A 25,947-nucleotide genomic window follows, 5' to 3' on the forward strand; every position below is an offset into this window, starting at 1 on the left:
GATAATCTAAAATATCCTGTTTACGCACGACCATTACATAATGGTTTACAATACAAATATGTTACAACAAAATAAGTTTCTTGAATGCAGTTTTTACACAATATCATACAAGCATGGACTCCAAATCTCGTCCTTATTTAAGTATGCGACAGCGGAAGCTCTTAATAATCACCTGAGAATAAACATGCTTAAAATGTCAACAAAAATGTTGGTGAGTTATAGGTTATATATATCAAATCATAACAATAGACCACAAGATTTCATATTTCAATACACATCCCATACATAGAGATAAAAATCATTCATATGGTGAACACCTGGTAACCGACATTAACAAGATGCATATATAAGAATATCCCCATCATTCCGGGACACCCTTCGGATATGATATAAATTTCGAAGTACTAAAGCATCCGGTACTTTGGATGGGGTTTGTTAGGCCCAATAGATCTATCTTTAGGATTCGCGTCAATTAGGGTGTCTGTTCCCTAATTCTCAGATTACCAGACTTAATAAAAAGGGGCATATTCGATTTCGATAATTCAACCATAGAATGTAGTTTCACGTACTTGTGTCTATTTTGTAAATCATTTATAAAACCTGCATGTATTCTCATCCCAAAAATATTAGATTTTAAAAGTGGGACTATAACTCACTTTCACAGATTTTTACTTCGTCGGGAAGTAAGACTTGGCCACTGGTTGATTCACGAACCTATAACAATATATACATATATATCAAAGTATGTTCAAAATATATTTACAACACTTTTAATATATTTTGATGTTTTAAGTTTATTAAGTCAGCTGTCCTCGTTAGTAACCTACAACTAGTTGTCCACAGTTAGATGTACAGAAATAAATCGATAAATATTATCTTGAATCAATCCACGACCCAGTGTATACGTATCTCAGTATTGATCACAACTCAAACTATATATATTTTGGAATCAACCTCAACCCTGTATAGCTAACTCCAACATTCACATATAGAGTGTCTATGGTTGTTCCGAAATATATATAGATGTGTCGACATGATAGGTCGAAACATTGTATACGTGTCTATGGTATCTCAAGATTACATAATATACAATACAAGTTGATTAAGTTATGGTTGGAATAGATTTGTTACCAATTTTCACGTAGCTAAAATGAGAAAAATTATCCAATCTTGTTTTACCCATAACTTCTTCATTTTAAATCCGTTTTGAGTGAATCAAATTGCTATGGTTTCATATTGAACTCTATTTTATGAATCTAAACAGAAAAAGTATAGGTTTATAGTCGGAAAAATAAGTTACAAGTCGTTTTTGTAAAGGTAGTCATTTCAGTCAAAAGAACGACGTCTAGATGACCATTTTAGAAAACATACTTCCACTTTGAGTTTAACCATAATTTTTGGATATAGTTTCATGTTCATAATAAAAATCATTTTCTCAGAATAACAACTTTTAAATCAAAGTTTATCATAGTTTTTAATTAACTAACCCAAAACAGCCCGCGGTGTTACTACGACGGCGTAAATCCGGTTTTACGGTGTTTTTCGTGTTTCCAGGTTTTAAATCATTAAGTTAGCATATCATATAGATATAGAACATGTGTTTAGTTGATTTTAAAAGTCAAGTTAGAAGGATTAACTTTTGTTTGCGAACAAGTTTAGAATTAACTAAACTATGTTCTAGTGATTACAAGTTTAAACCTTCGAATAAGATAGCTTTATATGTATGAATCGAATGATGTTATGAACATCATTACTACCTTAAGTTACTTGGATGAACCTACTGGAAAAGAGAAAAATGGATCTAGCTTCAATGGATCCTTGGATGGCTCAAAGTTCTTGAAGCAAAATCATGACACGAAAAAAAGTTCAAGTAAGATCATCACTTGAAATAAGATTGTTATAGTTATAGAAATTGAACCAAAGTTTGAATATGATTATTACCTTGTATTAGAATGATAACCTACTGTAAGAAACAAAGATTTCTTGAGGTTGGATGATCACCTTACAAGATTGGAAGTGAGCTAGCAATCTTGAAAGTATTCTTGATTTTATGAAACTAGAACTTTTGAAATTTATGAAGAACACTTAGAACTTGAAGATAGAACTTGAGAGAGATCAATTAGATGAAGAAAATTGAAGAATGAAAGTGTTTGTAGGTGTTTTTGGTCGTTGGTGTATGGATTAGATATAAAGGATATGTAATTTTGTTTTCATGTAAATAAGTCATGAATGATTACTCATATTTTTGTAATTTTATGAGATATTTCATGCTAGTTGCCAAATGATGGTTCCCACATGTGTTAGGTGACTCACATGGGCTGCTAAGAGCTGATCATTGGAGTGTATATACCAATAGTACATACATCTAAAAGCTGTGTATTGTACGAGTACGAATACGGGTGCATACGAGTAGAATTGTTGATGAAACTGAACGAGGATGTAATTGTAAGCATTTTTGTTAAGTAGAAGTATTTTGATAAGTGTCTTGAAGTCTTTCAAAAGTGTATGAATACATATTAAAACACTACATGTATATACATTTTAACTGAGTCGTTAAGTCATCGTTAGTCGTTACATGTAAATGTTGTTTTGAAACCTTTAGGTTAACGATCTTGTTAAATGTTGTTAACCCAATGTTTATAATATCAAAAGAGATTTTAAATTATTATATTATCATGATATTATGATGTACGAATATCTCTTAGTATGATATATATACATTAAATGTCGTTACAACGATAATCGTTACATATATGTCTCGTTTCAAAATCATTAAGTTAGTAGTCTTGTTTTTACATATGTAGTTCATTGTTAATATACTTAATGATATGTTTACATATCATAATATCATGTTAACTATATATATAACCATATATATGTCATCATATAGTTTTTACAAGTTTTAACGTTCGTGAATCACCGGTCAACTTGGGTGGTCAATTGTCTATATGAAACCTATTTCAATTAATCAAGTCTTAACAAGTTTGATTGCTTAACATGTTGGAAACATTTAATCATGTAAATATCAATCTCAATTAATATATATAAACATGGAAAAGTTCGGGTCACTACAGTACCTACCCGTTAAATAAATTTCGTCCCGAAATTTTAAGCTGTTGAAGGTGTTGACGAATCTTCTGGAAATAGATGCGGGTATTTCTTCTTCATCTGATCTTCCCGCTCCCAGGTGAACTCGGGTCCTCTACGAGCATTCCATCGAACCTTAACAATTGGTATCTTGTTTTGCTTAAGTCTTTTAACCTCACGATCCATTATTTCGACGGGTTCTTCGATAAATTGAAGTTTTTCGTTGATTTGGATTTCATCTAACGGAATAGTGAGATCTTCTTTAGCAAAAAATTTCTTCAAATTCGAGACGTGGAAAGTGTTATGTACAGCCGCGAGTTGTTGAGGTAACTCAAGTCGGTAAGCTACTGGTCCGACACGATCAATAATCTTGAATGGTCCAATATACCTTGGATTTAATTTCCCTCGTTTACCAAATCGAACAACGCCTTTCCAAGGTGCAACTTTAAGCATGACCATCTCTCCAATTTCAAATTCTATATCTTTTCTTTTAATGTCAGCGTAGCTCTTTTGTCGACTTTGGGCGGTTTTCAACCGTTGTTGAATTTGGACGATCTTCTCGGTAGTTTCTTGTATAATCTCCGGACCCGTAATCTGTCTATCCCCCACTTCACTCCAACAAATTGGAGACCTGCACTTTCTACCATAAAGTGCTTCAAACGGCGCCATCTCAATGCTTGAATGGTAGCTGTTGTTGTAGAAAAATTCTGCTAATGGTAGATGTCGATCCCAACTGTTTCCGAAATCAATAACACATGCTCGTAGCATGTCTTCAAGCGTTTGTATCGTCCTTTCACTCTGCCCATCAGTTTGTGGATGATAGGCAGTACTCATGTCTAGACGAGTTCCTAATGCTTGCTGTAATGTCTGCCAGAATCTTGAAATAAATCTACCATCCCTATCAGAGATAATAGAGATTGGTATTCCATGTCTGGAGACGACTTCCTTCAAATACAGTCGTGCTAACTTTTCCATCTTGTCATCTTCTCTTATTGGCAGGAAGTGTGCTGATTTGGTGAGACGATCAACTATTACCCAAATAGTATCAAAACCACTTGCAGTCCTTGGCAATTTAGTGATGAAATCCATGGTAATGTTTTCCCATTTCCATTCTGGGATTTCGGGTTGTTGAAGTAGACCTGATGGTTTCTGATGCTCAGCTTTGACTTTAGAACACGTCAAACATTCTCCTACGTATTTAGCAACATCGGCTTTCATACCCGGCCACCAAAAATGTTTCTTGAGATCCTTGTACATCTTTCCCGTTCCAGGATGTATTGAGTATCTGGTTTTATGAGCTTCTCTAAGTACCATTTCTCTCATATCTCCAAATTTTGGTACCCAAATCCTTTCAGCCCTATACCGGGTTCCGTCTTCCCGAATATTAAGATGCTTCTCCGATCCTTTGGGTATTTCATCCTTTAAATTTCCTTTTTTTAAAACTCCTTGTTGCGCCTCCTTTATTTGAGTAGTAAGGTTATTATGAATCATTATATTCATAGATTTTACTCGAATGGGTTCTCTGTCCTTCCTGCTCAAGGCATCGGCTACCACATTTGCCTTCCCCGGGTGGTAACGAATCTCAAAGTCATAATCATTCAATAATTCAATCCACCTACGTTGCCTCATATTCAGTTGTTTCTGATTAAATATGTGTTGAAGACTTTTGTGGTCGGTATATATAATACTTTTGACCCCATATAAGTAGTGTCTCCAAGTCTTTAATGCAAAAACAACCGCGCCTAATTCCAAATCATGCGTCGTATAATTTTGTTCGTGAATCTTCAATTGTCTAGACGCATAAGCAATCACCTTCGTTCGTTGCATTAATACACAACCGAGACCTTGCTTTGATGCGTCACAATAAATCACAAAATCATCATTCCCTTCAGGCAATGACAATATAGGTGCCGTAGTTAGCTTTTTCTTCAATAACTGAAACGCTTTCTCTTGTTCATCATTCCATTCAAATTTCTTCCCTTTATGCGTTAATGCAGTCAAGGGTTTTGCTATTCTGGAAAAGTCTTGGATGAACCTTCTGTAGTAACCAGCTAGTCCTAAAAACTGGCGTATGTGTTTCGGAGTTTTCGGGGTTTCCCACTTTTCAACAGTTTCTATCTTTGCCGGATCCACCTTAATACCTTCTTTGTTCACTATGTGACCGAGGAATTGAACTTCTTCCAACCAAAATGCACACTTTGAAAACTTAGCGTACAATTCTTCCTTCCTCAATACTTCTAACACCTTTCTTAAATGTTCACCGTGTTCTTGGTCATTCTTTGAGTAAATAAGTATGTCATCAATGAAAACAATGACAAACTTGTCAAGGTATGGTCCACACACTCGGTTCATAAGGTCCATGAACACAGCTGGTGCATTAGTTAAACCAAACGGCATGACCATAAACTCGTAATGACCATAACGTGTTCTGAAAGCAGTCTTTGGAATATCATCTTCTTTCACCCGCATTTGATGATACCCGGAACGTAAGTCAATCTTTGAATAAACAGACGAGCCTTGTAGTTGATCAAATAAGTCATCGATTCTCGGTAGTGGGTAGCGGTTCTTGATGGTAAGTTTGTTCAACTCTCGGTAGTCGATACACAACCTGAATGTACCATCTTTCTTCTTGACAAACAAAACAGGAGCTCCCCACGGTGATGTGCTTGGTCGAATGAAACCACGCTCTAAAAGTTCTTGTAATTGGCTTTGTAGTTCTTTCATCTCGCTGGGTGCGAGTCTGTAAGGAGCACGAGCTATTGGTGCAGCTCCTGGTACAAGATCTATTTGAAATTCAACGGATCGATGTGGGGGTAATCCCGGTAATTCTTTCGGAAATACATCAGGAAATTCTTTTGCGACTGGAACATCATTGATGCTCTTTTCTTCAGTTTGTACTTTCTCGACGTGTGCTAGAACAGCATAGCAACCTTTTCTTATTAGTTTTTGTGCCTTCAAATTACTAATAAGATGTAGCTTCGTGTTGCCCTTTTCTCCGTACACCATTAAGGGTTTTCCTTTTTCTCGTATAATGCGAATTGCATTTTTGTAACAAACGATCTCCGCTTTCACTTCTTTCAACCAGTCCATACCGATTATCACATCAAAACTCCCTAACTCTACTGGTATCAAATCAATCTTAAATGTTTCGCTAACCAGTTTAATTTCTCGATTCCGACATATATTATCTGCTGAAATTAATTTACCATTTGCTAATTCGAGTAAAAATTTACTATCCAAAGGCGTCAATGGACAACTTAATTTAGCACAAAAATCTCTACTCATATAGCTTCTATCCGCACCCGAATCAAATAAAACGTAAGCAGATTTATTGTCAATAAGAAACGTACCCGTAACAAGCTCCGGGTCTTCCTGTGCCTCTGCCGCATTAATATTGAAAACTCTTCCACGGCCTTGTCCATTCGTGTTCTCCTGGTTCGGGCAATTTCTAATAATGTGGCCTGGTTTTCCACATTTATAACAAACTACATTGGCATAACTTGCTCCGACACTACTTGCTCCGCCATTACTCGTTCCGACACCATTTGTTCCTTTCGTTCTATTAACCCCTGGTCCGTAGACCTCACACTTTGCCGCGCTATGACCATTTCTTTTACACTTGTTGCAAAATTTGGTGCAGAACCCCGAGTGATTCTTTTCACACCTTTGGCATAGCTGCTTTTGATTGTTGTTGTTGTTGCGGTTATTATTGTTGTTGGGATGATTGTTGTAGTTGCTGTTGTTGTTGTTGTTGTTGGGCCGTTTGTTGTAGTTGTGATTGATGTTGCGATTGTTGGGATAATTGTTGCGATTATTGTTGTAATTGTTGTTGTTGTTGTATTGGTGATTCTTATCACCGTTTTCCTCCCACTTTCTTTTGACTTGCTTCACATTGGCCTCTTCAGCAGTCTGTTCTTTAATTCTTTCTTCAATTTGGTTCACGAGTTTGTGAGCCATTCTACATGCCTGTTGTATGGAGGCGGGCTCGTGTGAACTTATATCTTCTTGGATTCTTTCTGGTAATCCTTTCACAAACGCGTCAATCTTCTCTTCCTCATCTTCGAATGCTCCCGGACACAATAGGCACAATTCTGTGAATCGTCTTTCGTATGTGGTAATATCAAATCCTTGGGTTCGTAACCCTCTAAGTTCTGTCTTGAGCTTATTGACCTCAGTTCTGGGACGGTACTTCTCGTTCATCAAGTGCTTGAATGCTGACCAAGGTAGTGCGTACGCATCATCTTGTCCCACTTGCTCTAGATAGGTATTCCACCATGTTAACGCAGAACCTGTGAAGGTATGCATAGCGTACTTCACTTTGTCCTCTTCAGTACACTTACTTATGGCAAACACCGATTCGACCTTCTCGGTCCACCGTTTCAATCCGATCGGTCCTTCGGTTCCATCAAATTCCAAAGGTTTGCAGGCAGTGAATTCTTTGTAGGTACATCCTACACGATTTCCTGTACTGCTAGATCCAAGGTTATTGTTGGTATGTAGCGCAGCCTGTACTGCGGCTATGTTTGAAGCTAGAAAAGTACGGAATTCCTCTTCATTCATATTCACAGTGTGTCGAGTAGTCGGTGCCATTTCCTTCAAAATAGTCAAATGGAACAAGTTAATCATACAGAATGTTAAGAGTAGTTAATAGTATTTCGTAGCATAATATGAACTCATTTATAAAAGCTTTTTCTTCATATTAGCGTTTTATAAGTTTAAATTCGGGTAGTACCTACCCGTTAAGTTCATACTTAGTAGCTAATATACAATTCAACTACTACAATTCTATATGAAAAACTGATTGTAATAATATTTCGCGTTCAAGCTTTTATACAATATTTTACAAACTTACAATACCGCTTATTTTACATAAAGCATGAAATATAGCACACAATAACTTTGATACAAGATAGTTGTGAAGATAATTCTAGCTAGTACACAAGTCGTTCAGCAAAGGCAATAAAGACACGTAATTCATACGTCCAGAAACAAGTCATGCATTCTGGTTTTACTAGGACTACTTCCCATCCTTGGTCTTGTGCAACATAACCGTTATGGCCGTTGATAAGACAGCGTGTTGTAACATCATCAAAGGGACGAGGGTTACGTAATGTCCAACAGTCCCGTAATAATCTAAAAACCTCATTTCTTACCCCAATTACCGACTCCGTCACTTGTGGAAACGTTTTGTTTAATAGTTGTAGCCCGATGTTCTTGTTCTCACTTTGGTGAGAAGCGAACATTACTAATCCGTAAGCATAACATGCTTCTTTATGTTGCATGTTAGCCGCTTTTTCTAAATCACGAAGTCCAATATTCGGATATATTGAGTCAAAATAATTTCTTAACCCGTTGCGTAAAATACCATTTGGGTTCCCCGCAATATATGCGTCAAAGTAAACACATCGTAACTTATGGGTTTCCCAATGTGATATTCCCCATCTTTCAAACGAAAGTCTCTTATAAACCAAGACATTCTTGGAACGTTCTTCGAATGTCTTACAAACTGATCTCGCCTTAAATAGTTGTGCCGAAGAATTCTGGCCGACTCTAGACAAGATTTCATCAATCATGTCTCCGGGTAGGTCTCTTAAAATATTGGGTTGTCTATCCATTTTGTGTTTTTAAACTGTAAAATAGACAAGAGTTAGATTCATAAAAAAAAATACTTATTAATACAAGCAATTTTTACATATATCATAAAGCATAAGCACACTATATTACATATATTACACCACACGAATACAACTATCTTATTCCGACTCGCTCGTTTCTTCTTATTGGGTTTTGGTTCGTTTTGCCAAGTTTCTAGGGATATATGATGTTCCCCTAATACGAGCCGTCGTTGTCCACATTGGTTTAGAAAAACCTGGTGGTTTAGAGGTTCCCGGGTCATTGTTACAACTTAAGGACTTCGGGGGTTGACGATACATATAAAGTTCATCGGGGTTGGAATTAGATTTCTCTATTTTTATGCCCTTTCCCTTATTATTTTCTTTTGCCTTTTTAAATTCAGTTGGGGTTATTTCTATAACATCATCGGAATTCTCGTCGGAATCCGATTCATCGGAGAATTGGTAATCCTCCCAATATTTTGCTTCCTTGGCGGAAACACCATTGACCATAATTAACCTTGGTCGGTTGGTTGAGGATTCTCTTTTACTTAACCGTTTTATTATTTCCCCCACCGGTTCTATTTCTTCTTCCAGTTCCGATTCTTCTTCCGGTTCCGATTCTTCTTCCGGTTCCGACTCTTCTTCCGGTTCCTCTTCGGGAACTTGTGAATCAGTCCACGAATCATTCCAATTTACATTTGACTCTTCATTATTATTAGGTGAGTCAATGGGACTTGTTCTAGAGGTAGACATCTATCACATAATATCAAACACGTTAAGAGCTTAATATATCACATAATATTCATATGTTAAAAATATATAGTTTCCAACAAAAATGTTAAGCAATCATTTTTAAAGAAAACACGGTCGAAGTCCAGACTCACTAATGCATCCTAACAAACTCGATAAGACACACTAATGCAAATTTTCTGGTTCTCTAAGACCAACGCTCGGATACCAACTGAAATGTCCCGTTCTTATTGATTAAAAACGTTCCATATTAATTGATTTCGTTGCGAGGTTTTGACCTCTATATGAGACGTTTTTCAAAGACTGCATTCATTTTAAAATAAACCATAACCTTTATTTCATCAATAAAGGTTTAAAAAGCTTTAAGTAGATTATCAAATAATGATAATCTAAAATATCCTGTTTACGCACGACCATTACATAATGGTTTACAATACAAATATGTTACAACAAAATAAGTTTCTTGAATGCAGTTTTTACACAATATCATACAAGCATGGACTCCAAATCTCGTCCTTATTTAAGTATGCGACAGCGGAAGCTCTTAATAATCACCTGAGAATAAACATGCTTAAAACGTCAACAAAAATGTTGGTGAGTTATAGGTTTAACCTATATATATCAAATCATAATAATAGACCACAAGATTTCATATTTCAATACACATCCCATACATAGAGATAAAAATCATTCATATGGTGAACACCTGGTAACCGACATTAACAAGATGCATATATAAGAATATCCCCATCATTCCGGGACACCCTTCGGATATGATATAAATTTCGAAGTACTAAAGCATCCGGTACTTTGGATGGGGTTTGTTAGGCCCAATAGATCTATCTTTAGGATTCGCGTCAATTAGGGTGTCTGTTCCCTAATTCTCAGATTACCAGACTTAATAAAAAGGGGCATATTCGATTTCGATAATTCAACCATAGAATGTAGTTTCACGTACTTGTGTCTATTTTGTAAATCATTTATAAAACCTGCATGTATTCTCATCCCAAAAATATTAGATTTTAAAAGTGGGACTATAACTCACTTTCACAGATTTTTACTTCGTCGGGAAGTAAGACTTGGCCACTGGTTGATTCACGAACCTATAACAATATATACATATATATCAAAGTATGTTCAAAATATATTTACAACACTTTTAATATATTTTGATGTTTTAAGTTTATTAAGTCAGCTGTCCTCGTTAGTAACCTACAACTAGTTGTCCACAGTTAGATGTACAGAAATAAATCGATAAATATTATCTTGAATCAATCCACGACCCAGTGTATACGTATCTCAGTATTGATCACAACTCAAACTATATATATTTTGGAATCAACCTCAACCCTGTATAGCTAACTCCAACATTCACATATAGAGTGTCTATGGTTGTTCCGAAATATATATAGATGTGTCGACATGATAGGTCGAAACATTGTATACGTGTCTATGGTATCTCAAGATTACATAATATACAATACAAGTTGATTAAGTTATGGTTGGAATAGATTTGTTACCAATTTTCACGTAGCTAAAATGAGAAAAATTATCCAATCTTGTTTTACCCATAACTTCTTCATTTTAAATCCGTTTTGAGTGAATCAAATTGCTATGGTTTCATATTGAACTCTATTTTATGAATCTAAACAGAAAAAGTATAGGTTTATAGTCGGAAAAATAAGTTACAAGTCGTTTTTGTAAAGGTAGTCATTTCAGTCAAAAGAACGACGTCTAGATGACCATTTTAGAAAACATACTTCCACTTTGAGTTTAACCATAATTTTTGGATATAGTTTCATGTTCATAATAAAAATCATTTTCTCAGAATAACAACTTTTAAATCAAAGTTTATCATAGTTTTTAATTAACTAACCCAAAACAGCCCGCGGTGTTACTACGACGGCGTAAATCCGGTTTTACGGTGTTTTTCGTGTTTCCAGGTTTTAAATCATTAAGTTAGCATATCATATAGATATAGAACATGTGTTTAGTTGATTTTAAAAGTCAAGTTAGAAGGATTAACTTTTGTTTGCGAACAAGTTTAGAATTAACTAAACTATGTTCTAGTGATTACAAGTTTAAACCTTCGAATAAGATAGCTTTATATGTATGAATCGAATGATGTTATGAACATCATTACTACCTTAAGTTACTTGGATGAACCTACTGGAAAAGAGAAAAATGGATCTAGCTTCAATGGATCCTTGGATGGCTCAAAGTTCTTGAAGCAAAATCATGACACGAAAACAAGTTCAAGTAAGATCATCACTTGAAATAAGATTGTTATAGTTATAGAAATTGAACCAAAGTTTGAATATGATTATTACCTTGTATTAGAATGATAACCTACTGTAAGAAACAAAGATTTCTTGAGGTTGGATGATCACCTTACAAGATTGGAAGTGAGCTAGCAATCTTGAAAGTATTCTTGATTTTATGAAACTAGAACTTTTGAAATTTATGAAGAACACTTAGAACTTGAAGATAGAACTTGAGAGAGATCAATTAGATGAAGAAAATTGAAGAATGAAAGTGTTTGTAGGTGTTTTTGGTCGTTGGTGTATGGATTAGATATAAAGGATATGTAATTTTGTTTTCATGTAAATAAGTCATGAATGATTACTCATATTTTTGTAATTTTATGAGATATTTCATGCTAGTTGCCAAATGATGGTTCCCACATGTGTTAGGTGACTCACATGGGCTGCTAAGAGCTGATCATTGGAGTGTATATACCAATAGTACATACATCTAAAAGCTGTGTATTGTACGAGTACGAATACGGGTGCATACGAGTAGAATTGTTGATGAAACTGAACGAGGATGTAATTGTAAGCATTTTTGTTAAGTAGAAGTATTTTGATAAGTGTCTTGAAGTCTTTCAAAAGTGTATGAATACATATTAAAACACTACATGTATATACATTTTAACTGAGTCGTTAAGTCATCGTTAGTCGTTACATGTAAATGTTGTTTTGAAACCTTTAGGTTAACGATCTTGTTAAATGTTGTTAACCCAATGTTTATAATATCAAAAGAGATTTTAAATTATTATATTATCATGATATTATGATGTACGAATATCTCTTAGTATGATATATATACATTAAATGTCGTTACAACGATAATCGTTACATATATGTCTCGTTTCAAAATCATTAAGTTAGTAGTCTTGTTTTTACATATGTAGTTCATTGTTAATATACTTAATGATATGTTTACATATCATAATATCATGTTAACTATATATATAACCATATATATGTCATCATATAGTTTTTACAAGTTTTAACGTTCGTGAATCACCGGTCAACTTGGGTGGTCAATTGTCTATATGAAACCTATTTCAATTAATCAAGTCTTAACAAGTTTGATTGCTTAACATGTTGGAAACATTTAATCATGTAAATATCAATCTCAATTAATATATATAAACATGGAAAAGTTCGGGTCACTACATCATGTCCGCAATTAAGTATCTCTTTGCGATATCTTTATAAAGGAAACTGTTTTAGTTTCTATATTCTGTAAAATTCGAGTTTAAATTATAAATGCTTTGAAGAAGTGTTGGGAATTGAAGCATGAGTTAGTATAATATAATGACGTCAGGCCAACGTGATTATATTACAGTAAGTCATGCTAAGTTTTTAATGGAAGATGATGATTCATAGATTTTATAATCATCATTTTCCATGTTACACGACTCTTACATTCTATTTAACCTCTAAATATATCAAGAACATATTTTTCTTGATGATTCGGACTTTTTCGGATATTCTGGTAATATGACAAATCAAATCGTGCTATTACATTTCCTTTCTACTTTATATATTATGATCATTCGAAACTTCATACCTATGAATTCTGGACCATTACTCGCTTGACTTGAAGTCGGGAAGAAGAAACAAAAGCATAAAGCTCCGACATATAAGGGAAAATATAAAGCCCGATAACGACTCCAAAATTACAAACCGTGTATATCAATACGTATAGCAATATAAAGACACGGGATAATTAAAAACACTATAACCCCAAGAGCATAGTAGAAGTAAACAGATTCCTCTGGCGGTAAAAGAAAAAGAAGAATGACTGCATAGATGGTCAATATAATAACCAGGATCAGAACTGGATTAAGCATTTTCTTAATCTTTCGGAAGTTTGAATTGAGAAAGAAAGTATAGAAGTGGTGAAGATAATGAAACGAAAGAAGCTAATTTATAGCAAAATTCCAAACACATCAATCGAGGCAAATCATCGCATTTAATCAAACAAATCTCAAAATTTCGTAAATACCGGAGAATCAAATCTTATAGATTACGAAGATTTCCTTTAATTTCTTGAATTCCGGAAATCAATCGTGACTACGTCAAAAGTTAAGGCGAACATTTAATTTTCTCATTTCACTCTTTTATGATAGCTTCATTTATACTCTTCCTATAAACGAATTGTTTTATTCATATTATTCAATAGTGATAAAACTTTATTTTTCAACTTATATTCATCATTAAAATATTCTTGTTGTAAACAATGAAGATCTCTATCAAATTTCATGACTGTGATTTTCACGAACTCCTCTTTGTTTGTCTGCCCTAATATTGTGGCATAAAATGCTCAAGGTTTTAAATGAGCTCAATACTATTCATAACACATTTCATGTATCCAATTTAATGAAATGACTTGTATAACATCATCATTTTGAATGATCTTCGCATTAATGATAAAATGAACTTCGTTGAATAACCTATAGAAATCATGGAAGGAGAGGTCAAACAAACGCGTAAAAGCAATATACCTATCGTTAAAGTCCGTTGGAATTCGCGTAGAGGCCCCGAATATACCTGGGAACGCAAAGACCATATGAAACGGAAATATCCCCATCTCTTCTTAACTGCTGATGCAAACGAGGAAACTACCTAAAAACTTCGGGACGAAGTTTTCAATAACGGGGAGGTACTATAACGACCCTCATTTTTCCATTCTATATTTTTCCAATATTAAAAGCCCAAACAATATAATTAAAACTTAATGATTAAACTTTAATCAACAATTGTTAAGTGTTAAGAGTTAGAAAACATATTAATTAACTTTGTACAAAAATTGACAAGTTAATAAAAGATGAAAATAATAAACTGTTAGTCGACACTCACTGCTAATTAAAATTTATGCATTTATGTAATATTATAACTAATAACCTATAAGTAATAAATAAAAAGTGACATTTATATAAATAATAAAACAATTAGGAACTAAATATATACAAGTCATGAATTAGTAAAAAGAAAATAATACTTATCATGTAGTAAATGTAAAAATAATAATAATAATAATAGTAATAATAATGAGACTAAAAAAATCTTACATCCTTATGTTGACTAAAAATAAAGTGTAAACTAGTACATCCTTATGTTGACTAATTATAAACTAGTACCACCTATTGTTGACTAAAAATTATAAAACAAAATAAAATCATTAATTAGAACATCCTTATGTTGACTAACACTCTAATACTTGCACTATATAAACACCTAGTTTCTCATTCACAAATCACACCAAAATCCTCTCTCAAAAACAATCTCTCCCTCTCCCTCTCTTGTGGTATTCGGATCTTCAAGCTTGTTCTTCGTGTTCTTCAAGAATCTTCAAGGAGTTCTTCAAGATTTTCAAGGCTTTGATCTTCCATCTTCATCGTGTTCATCTTTTCTTTGTTAATTATCTTGAATCTTCAAAGGTTTGATAATTCATAAACCCTAAACTATTTACATAAACTTTGATCTTTGATAATTCATATTCATATTATAAACTTGTTATTCATAAGTATATACATAAACACACCTAGATTTATATATACATATATACATGTAAAAAAAAATATTTATATATATATATATACATATATATACGAATTATATATACATATACATATTAAAACCTTAAACCCTAATTACACCTAAACTATAATTCTTAAACCCTAATTAATTAAACTCTAAACATTTATGAAACCCTAGGACATTAATTGCTAAACCCTAGTTATTAATTACTACTTTAATTAACTAACCCTAATTAATGAAACCCTAATACTACTTATACTAGTACTTAACATGTATACACTATTACTATTACTAGCACCTATAACCTACTAATTATATTGTAGCACAAAAACATTTTGGGATATGTATTAGAGATGTATAAATCTTCGAACTTTCTTGACGAATGGTTTCTACGAGATTCTAGGCAGAGGGTTTGGATTTCCGATTTAAAGGGTCCTATGGCTCAAGCCCCTAGATCTAAATTAGCCATTCGAAGGGAAAGGGGTGATTGGAAGCTTATCTAATACGGCAAGTATCCTAAAATGGAAACACTCATAAAAGTAGAAACTCTCTAGTCATAGAAACTTAGTAAAATAAGAAACTTTCTAAAAATAGAAACTTTATAAAAATAGTAACTTACTAGGAATAGAAACTTAGTAAAACAAACTATACTTAAACACATACTTAAACTTAAACATGGGCAAAACACTTAACTACTCTTAAATGTCAATAGGTTGACTTTCCTGCTCACTCGTTCAACTCTCTATTCCGAGGAATAACTCTCTCTACTTACTAAGGTGAATTTCATAGCCCCACTTTTTACTATTTCATTACTGTTTTGAAACTATGGGGTGAGACACATGCTTGCTTTTAAATTTTTAACATGCAATATTTTAATAACTGTTTTACAATATTTATATACGTGAATTTCATAGCCCCACTTTTTACTATTTCATTACTGTTTTGAAACTATGGGGTGAGACACATGCTTGCTTTTAAATTTTTAACATGCAATATTTTAATAACTGTTTTACAATATTTATATACGTGAATTCATAGCCCTACTTTTTACTGTTTCATAACTGTTTTATAACTTTTGGGGTGAGAATACATGCACAACTTTTATAACTGTTTTACACGTATTAACTATTAAACTGTGATATGTTGGGCTATGACCAGCAAGCCCCCAACCGATAAGTATAAATGATAACTTGTTACGGGGTAAACTTGAAAGTCTAGTCTAAATATCAGTACTTACACGTATCTACTATTAAACTGTGATATGTTGGGCTATGACCAGCAAGCCCCCAACCGACAAGTATAAACGATAACTTGACACGGGGTAAACTTGAAAGTCTAGTCTAAATATCAATACCAACTGTTAAAACTATGCTATACCCGGCTATGTCCGACTAAGTCCCTACAGTGATATTTTTAAGTGCTGCGGCATGCTTATTTATTGGGGGTAGGCCTATCGGGAGTAACGTCCCCGATACATTTGACTCAGTCTTTGTATTACTTGATAATGAAATTTAAACCGACAAGGACAGACACAACTTGTCATGGGGCAAACTTGAACGTTTAGTCTAAATATCACGCACTGGCATAACTTTTGGATCTGCGAGATCTACTTTTTGATCCTGCGGGAGATCAACTTTACAACTAAATCTTGTGGTCTAAAAACAACGATAACTACTTTTGTTAAACCTATGAACTTCACTCAACCTTTTTGGTTGACACTTTAGCATGTTTTGTCTCAGGTGCTGTTTGATTCAAGCTTTCTTATCTACTACTTATGTGATGCTACTTGGACTTAGGATCAAGAGATATCGCATTTATTACTTCTGCATATGAACAATTACTTTATCGTTATTTCCATTATTGTAACGACATTTCATTTTCCGCTGCGTACTCAATAAAGTTAAATTTTCTCATTTAGTATTGTTCTCATATTATAATATGTTGGTTTATTTGATATTAGTAACGTTTCTTCCAGACCCTATTGGGAGGACGTTACAATATATATATATATATATATATATATATATATATATATATATATATATATTTTGAATTAAATCTTTCCGTGCTAAACTATTGTGTGTGAATCTTAACTACTCGGTTAATTCATATTACAAATATGCAATAATGTACGTCCTTCGGCCGCAACTTAACCAGCGTTAACTACAATCTCTGTCGCAATTCAACAAATTCCAATTCATAATAAATCAAGTATATATTTGATTTTACACTTTCATCATCGATGTACCCGAAACTTTTCAGATAACATCATTCGTACTTTGCGAAATTCACAAGAATTTCACGAACCGAACATCATACATCAACAAATAACGAAGTATTGATTCATAATTTCAATGTCATTAAAGAAATACTGCGTAAAAGTTATGTACTTTTTAAAGCCTTTAGGGATTATTAAATTCTAGTTTCAACCGTAAATCAAATGAGTTTAATTTAACATTAACTCATTAAATCTATGTTACATCTGAATAAAATATACATATATATATTTTCATAAAGACTGTAATAAAATTCTTTTGTACAAAATATTAATTGTGAATTTTTTTTTAACGGGTAGGTAATACCCGAGAGATATATAAATTCACAAATAATATATTACATTCTTCGAATCTGATTCAGCAAATTATCCATTATACTCCCTACTTTCACAACAATATACATTCTTTTATAGAAATCAAAACAACCATACTCATTCAAAATTTAATTACATATTCCGATTTTGAAATCTCAAAATTCAACTCGAGATATGACCAAAATCATCACTCTTAGATCCTTACATCTTTCACAAGCTATATTTTGACTTCAAAACTATGTTAGAACATCAAATGTATGTAAACGATTACAATCTGTGTTCAAACCCTTCGAAAATTTCTGAAGACACTTCGAATGATGAGCAATCGAGATGATGATCCAACCACATGTTACCCACAGTTATGTACCCGAAAAAAACTCTTGAAACCAAAGTAAAAGTTTAAACAACGTATCCGCGTCAGATTCTTTGGCATTTATTAGCAAAAATAACTTTGCGACTCCTATTCAAAGTAGCCAGTTTTGTCACAGCTCCAGCAAGTCAACTTCGACTTTTCAGTCAGACTAACCTTATTATAACCTTGAGATATACACCATCATTACCAGGGAACCTTTTACATTCCACCACATTATTAGCAGATGTACCAACAACTTCATTACCCTTTGACTTTAGCCTCTCCAAAAAGTCATTATAATTATTTATTGAAACCCCATCATTTACTCATTCGCATCTTGTAATGAGAATTGCCATACGAATCATTGGGAATTAGCAATCAGTATTTTGAAATTTCGCAGCATGTCTACGCCAACAGTTATATGTGTATATATAACGTCTATCTTCTGGACTTAATTTGAATGTGAAGTTTCTGAAAAACACTCCGAACTAAGAATTGGTTCTCCGAAAATGGAAAAATGCTGATGAAGCAGCAAAAACTAAAAACGACTTTAAACGGTAAAATTTGAATGATAATGATGAAGTGTGCTGGCAAAGCGCAGAAAAAGAGAAGTTTTGGAACTGGAAAACGGATTGAGCAAAGTAGGAAGGAGGCTTTGGACAAATTACAAAGACTGAACCTGACTTCAAAGGATCCAATTGATTCAGTACCTGCTGAAGTCATTAACGAATACCTTGCTCCTGACTCTAAACCCCTGTGGACAATATTCTTCATCATCCTCTGATATTAGAAATTCTAAAATATCATCATATCTTTCATTATAAATATCCTCCATATTTCTGAAGATATTTTCTTAATTTTTCTTATTTGAAATCATTTACCTCTTCGCACTATCTGTATTACATCATAAAAGAAACTCTTTTAGTTTCTAAATTCTGAAACATTCAAGTTTAAAATAGGAATATTTTGAAGTAGTGTTGGGAACTGAAGCATGAATTAGTATAATATAATGACACTTGATCAACGTGATTATATTACAGTAAGTCATGCTGAGTTTCTAAATGGAACGTGATGATTCACAGATCATAATATCATCATGTGCCATGTTATACGACTCTTGTATTCTATTTAACCTCTAAAATATCAAGAAAATATTTCTTTATGATTCGGCCTTTTCCAAGGTATTCTAGTAATTTGACAAGTCAAGATCGTGCCATCACAATTTCCTTCCTAGAACATTAACAATGTTCATTCTGAAATTCATATCTGTGAATTCTGGACCATTACAAGCGGTGCTTAATCGCAAGAAGAAGAAACAAAAGGACAAAACTCCGAAATAAAAATTGGGGTATAAATTGCAGTAAATAAAAGAGAGCATTAACTGTTAATGATAATGATTATAGAAGACAGAAGCAGAGACTTTGAAATATAAGGGAACATATAAAGCCCAACGATAAACCAGAAATTATAAACCATATATATCGATGCATATAGCAATATAAAGACACGGGAGAACTAGAAACACTATAAACCCAAGAGTATAGTAGAAGTAAATACATTCTTTCGGCGGTAGATGAAAAAGAAGAATGACCGATATGAAAGTTAGAAGTATATCGAGAATCAGAACTGGATGGAGCATATTGATGAATACTTTAAAATATGGGTTGAGGGGAAAAGAATAGAAGGTGATGAAACATGACTAGGAACTTAGAAATCAACAGATTTAACTCACACAATGGCGGAATAAGTGAATCAAACCCTCTAGTGAATAGGTTAATTTTTTTTTGATTAATTTAGTCAAATCACAACTAAATCAAGTGTGATTAGATCAACACCTAGAGCTATTATTCACCACCTGGGTGATTTGGACTGAGAGAAAATTGGAGGAGCTCACTAGATCTGAGTGTGTGTAACAAATGAGAGGCATAACCTAAAATGAAGAACATAAGACTTTATATATCCCTGATGTTGACTCACCCATACGATTCATTCATCACACGTACGAGTTAGCTTCATCAGCCGTACGGGTGATCACTCACTCGTGTCTTCTCATTTAGGTTGTAATTGTGACTTAGCTCAGCATCAACCGTGCGTATGAGCCTGTCAGCCGTACTAGTGAGGCTTTACACGTACGTCTAACTAAGTCTAACATAGTCAAACATCTAAATCTTGTTCCTGCAGTTCCTGTAACCACATACAAACACGTATAGGATAATAACGAGCAATCATGGTGGCCTGTAAACTGTTGTACCTGCAATGGACGTGGGTAGATGTCTAGGGACTTGCATAAAATGCATCAACAGAAGGTGTGAGTTGTAAGGAAACGAAGGAGGTGAATTTATAAGAAAATCTCCGACAGAACAATTAAAATGGACGATCGAATTTAAAGCGGATCCTAATTCCCTTGATTACCGGAGAGTCAAATCTTATTAAGAAGATTTTCTTCAAATCCCTTGAAATCTGGGAATCAATCATATCTACGTCAAATGATAAGATGAATCTACACTTACTCATTTCACTCTTCTATGTTAGCTTCATTCGTACTCTTCATATAAATGGATTGTTTATCCAAATTATTCGCTGATGATAAAACTCTAATTTTTAGCCCGTATGCATCATGAAAACATACTTATTATCATTCACGACCTTTCCACTCAAATTTCGGGACGAAATTTCTTTAACGGGTAGGTACTGTGACAACCCGGAAATTTCCAACCAAATTTAAACTTTAATCTTTATATGTTTCCGACACGATAAGCAATATTTGTTAAGTTAAATTTCAAGAATTTTAAACTATGTTCATATATTCATTCAACCTCGACCAAGTTCCAACGATTCACGAACCATTAAACGAATATGATTATATATGTATATGTGTATATATATTATAACTTGAAACGTAAACAAAATATTAGATTAAATACTTTATATGATTGTATCTGTTTCAAAATGTTTATCAATGGAATTAGAAGATAAGATCAAATGATTGAATTATCAGATATATTGAATTATGATTACAAGTCTCTGTTGAAAGGCCCACGTTGATTTGAGAAATCTTTCCATTTTAACAATATTCGGAAAATGGTAAAGTGATTTATAAATAAGAACAAATTGTCAATCATTGAGAACTAGACAAAGGATAGTGGAAGTTTGAATCTCATAAAGACTCGATTGATCTATTTAGTTTCAAACGTACAAAAACGTTTTCAGTTTAAAAAGAACTTTATTATTAAAACTTATATAACTTTTATAAATATCTAGAACCACTTTTGACAACTCATTACTTAACTAGTATGATAAAGATAACGATATTTATATTTTATTTTATATATATAACGATTTAAATTAATATTATATATATTTATACGCGTATTATACGTACATAGTTTTATACTTTTACTATACTTAAACTTTACCTTTACTTTATTTTTACTTTACTTTAACTTTAATAATTCACTTTAATAATTCATACTTTAATAATTCACTTTAATAATTCATACTTTAATAATTCACTTTAATAATTCATACTTTAATAATTCACTTTAATAATTCATACTTTAATAATTCACTTTAATAATTCAAAAATCTATTATAAATAGAATTCAATAGGTTTCATTATTTCATAGAAACTTGAAAATATTTTTCTCTAAACTCTCTCAATCGATTTACATATATATATTTACTCCGTATTATTTCAAGATATTATTAGTATACATAAAATATTACGACGGAGTGCTGTCCGAGTGATTTCGAAATTGTTTTTCGAGTGGGATAGGATTAAGGAAATTATGGGTTATAGCTATGGAGGTGATTGAGTATGGTTCATGGGTATGCTCGTGAGGTCAATATAGTGTTTATCATTTCTGTTGCGTCTACGTACCTTTCCTGCAATATTGAATCTCAATATTGATACGTGAGTACTCATAATTTAACTTTTACATACTAATAGTGTATCCCTGACTAGTGCTCGAGTATTTAGGATTATGCATGCTTGTACTTTTGATATTGCCCTTAGACAGGTTAGGTTGAATGTTGAATTAGTTACACTTGCGGTTGAGATAAGGTATAAGATATGCATGTCCTTGGAAAGCTAGCGAAAAATTAAGAACTTTTCCTTTAGATATCGAATGGTTTCGATGAACGGATTAGAAGTTATAATCAATTGAATTTTTGATATTTTTATTAAAAATGATTATTATTATCGTCATTTTTATCGTCGTTCTAGTTTTATCTTATTATTATCATTATTATTATTATCTTTATCAATAAAAGAGATTTATCATTAAAATTGTTATTTTTTTATTATTACTATCGTTATTATCGTTAAAGTTATAATTAGTATTATTATTATTATCCAATTATTATTATTATTATTATTGGTATTATTATTATTATTATTATTATTATTATCATTATTAATATATATATATCATTATTTAAAAATGGTTATTGTTATTGTTATTATTATTATTATTATTATTATTATTATTACTATATTATCATTAAGATAATTATTAGTATTATCGTTAATAATGTTATAGTAACTATCATTATTAATATTAGTGTAATTAAAACAAATATTTGTAACACCTAATTATTATTTTAATAGAAATGTCATTGTTACTATAAAATATCATTATTATTATTATTATTTTAAATAGAATTATTATTTTAAAGATAATATTAAAAATTATCGTAAATATTAAAGTTATCATAATTAGAATTATCGTTTTATCTAATGTCATCTTAGTAATTATAAATATTGATATTTTTATAATAATTATTATTATTACAAAATAATACAACTTTTACTTACTTTCATTATAGATATTATTTTATCAAATAAATATGTGATACAAACATATTTTACTACGTGTAATAACTTACTTTAATAATACCTATCATATTATCTTTATGATATTAAATAAACCCTGTAAATTTAATTACTTAATATATATATATATATATATATATATATATATATATATATATATATATATATATATATATATATATATATATAAGTATATTTTATTATATAAATTTAATATAAAATTTACTTTGGAAATTATTTTGAGTCAAATTTACTTTTGTTGACTTTTGCATATTAGTCTCGAGCATTAGGATTGTGGTACACTATGACTTGACCTAATTTGTTAGACAAATATTGACCAACACATAAATATATATAATTAATTTAGGTTCGTGAATCCGAGGCCAACCTTGCACTTGTTCAATGACGTTATATGTATTTTTACTACGAAATACAGTATGGTGAGTTTCATTTGCCTTTTTACCCTTTATATTTTTGAGACTGAGAATACATGCGCTTTTATAAATGTTTGACGAAATAGACACAAGTAATTGAAACTACATTCTATGGTTGAATTATCGAAATCGAATATGCCCCTTTTTATTAAAGTATGGTAATCTAAGAATTAGGGAACAGACACCCTAATTGACGCGAATCCTAAAGATAGATCTATTGGGCCTAACAAACCCCATCCAAAGTACCGGATGCTTTAGTACTTCGAAATTTATATCATGTCCGAAGGAGGATCCCGGAATGATAGGGGATATTCTTATATGTATCTAGTTAATGTCGGTTACCAGGTGTTCACCATATGAATGATTATTTTTGTCTCTATGCATGGGACGTATATTTATGAGAACTGGAAATGAAATTCTTGTGATCTATTAAAATGATGGAAATAAATGATGGAAATTCTTATATGTATCTAGTTAATCCGTTTGAAGCACTTTATGGTAGAAAGTGCAGGTCTCCGATTTGTTGGAGTGAAGTGGGGGATAGACAGATTACGGGTCCGGAGATTATACAAGAAACTACCGAGAAGATCATCCAAATTCAACAACGGTTGAAAACCGCCCAAAGTCGACAAAAGAGCTACGCTGACATTAAAAGAAAAGATATAGAATTTGAAATTGGAGAGATGGTCATGCTTAAAGTTGCACCTTGGAAAGGCGTTGTTCGATTTGGTAAACGAGGGAAATTAAATCCAAGGTATATTGGACCATTCAAGATTATTGATCGTATCGGACCAGTAGCTTACCGACTAGAGTTACCTCAACAACTCGCGGCTGTACATAACACTTTCCACGTCTCGAATTTAAAGAAATGTTTTGCTAAAGAAGATCTCACTATTCCGTTAGATGAAATCCAAATCAATGAAAAACTTCAATTCATCGAAGAACCCGTCGAAATAATGGATCGTGAGGTTAAAAGACTTAAGCAAAACAAGATACCAATTGTTAAGGTTCGATGGAATGCTCGTAGAGGACCCGAGTTCACCTGGGAGCGTGAAGATCAGATGAAGAAGAAATACCCGCATCTATTTCCAGAAGATTCGTCAACACCTTCAACAGCTTAAAATTTCGGGACGAAATTTATTTAACGGGTAGGTACTGTAGTGACCCGAACTTTTCCATGTTTATATATATTAATTGAGATTGATATTTACATGATTAAATGTTTCCAACATGTTAAGCAATCAAACTTGTTAAGACTTGATTAATTGAAATATGTTTCATATAGACAATTGACCACCCAAGTTGACCGGTGATTCACGAACGTTAAAACTTGTAAAAACTATATGATGACATATATATGGATATATATATAGTTAACATGATACTATGATAAGTAAACATATCATTAAGTATATTAACAATGAACTACATATGTAAAAACAAGACTACTAACTTAATGATTTTTAAACGAGACATATATGTAACGATTATCGTTGTAAAGACATTTAATGTATATATATCATATTAAGAGATATTCATACATGATAATATCATGATAATATAATAATTTAAAATCTCATTTGATATTATAAACATTGGGTTAACAACATTTAACAAGATCGTTAACCTAAAGGTTTCAAAACAACACTTACATGTAACGACTAACGATGACTTAACGACTCAGTTAAAATGTATATACATGTAGTGTTTTAATATGTATTTATACACTTTTGAAAGACTTCAATACACTTATCAAAATACTTCTACTTAACAAAAATGCTTACAATTACATCCTCGTTCAGTTTCATCAACAATTCTACTCGTATGCACCCGTATTCGTACTCGTACAATACACAGCTTTTAGATGTATGTACTATTGGTATATACACTCCAATGATCAGATCTTAGCAGCCCATGTGAGTCACCTAACACATGTGGGAACCATCATTTGGCAACTAGCATGAAATATCTCATAAAATTACAAAAATATGAGTAATCATTCATGACTTATTTACATGAAAACAAAATTACATATCCTTTATATCTAATCAATACACCAACGACCAAAAACACCTACAAACACTTTCATTCTTCAATTTTCTTCATCTAATTGATCTCTCTCAAGTTCTATCTTCAAGTTCTAAGTGTTCTTCATAAATTCCAAAAGTTCTAGTTTCATAAAATCAAGAATACTTTCAAGTTTGCTAGCTCACTTCCAATCTTGTAAGGTGATCATCCAACCTCAAGAAATCTTTGTTTCTTACAGTAGGTTATCATTCTAATACAAGGTAATAATCATATTCAAACTTTGGTTCAATTTCTATAACTATAACAATCTTATTTCAAGTGATGATCTTACTTGAACTTGTTTTCGTGTCATGATTCTGCTTCAAGAACTTCGAGCCATCCAAGGATCCATTGAAGCTAGATCCATTTTTCTCTTTTCCAGTAGGT

Source organism: Rutidosis leptorrhynchoides, chromosome 9, assembly GCF_046630445.1.
Source record: "Rutidosis leptorrhynchoides isolate AG116_Rl617_1_P2 chromosome 9, CSIRO_AGI_Rlap_v1, whole genome shotgun sequence".
Lineage (NCBI taxonomy): Eukaryota > Viridiplantae > Streptophyta > Magnoliopsida > Asterales > Asteraceae > Rutidosis > Rutidosis leptorrhynchoides.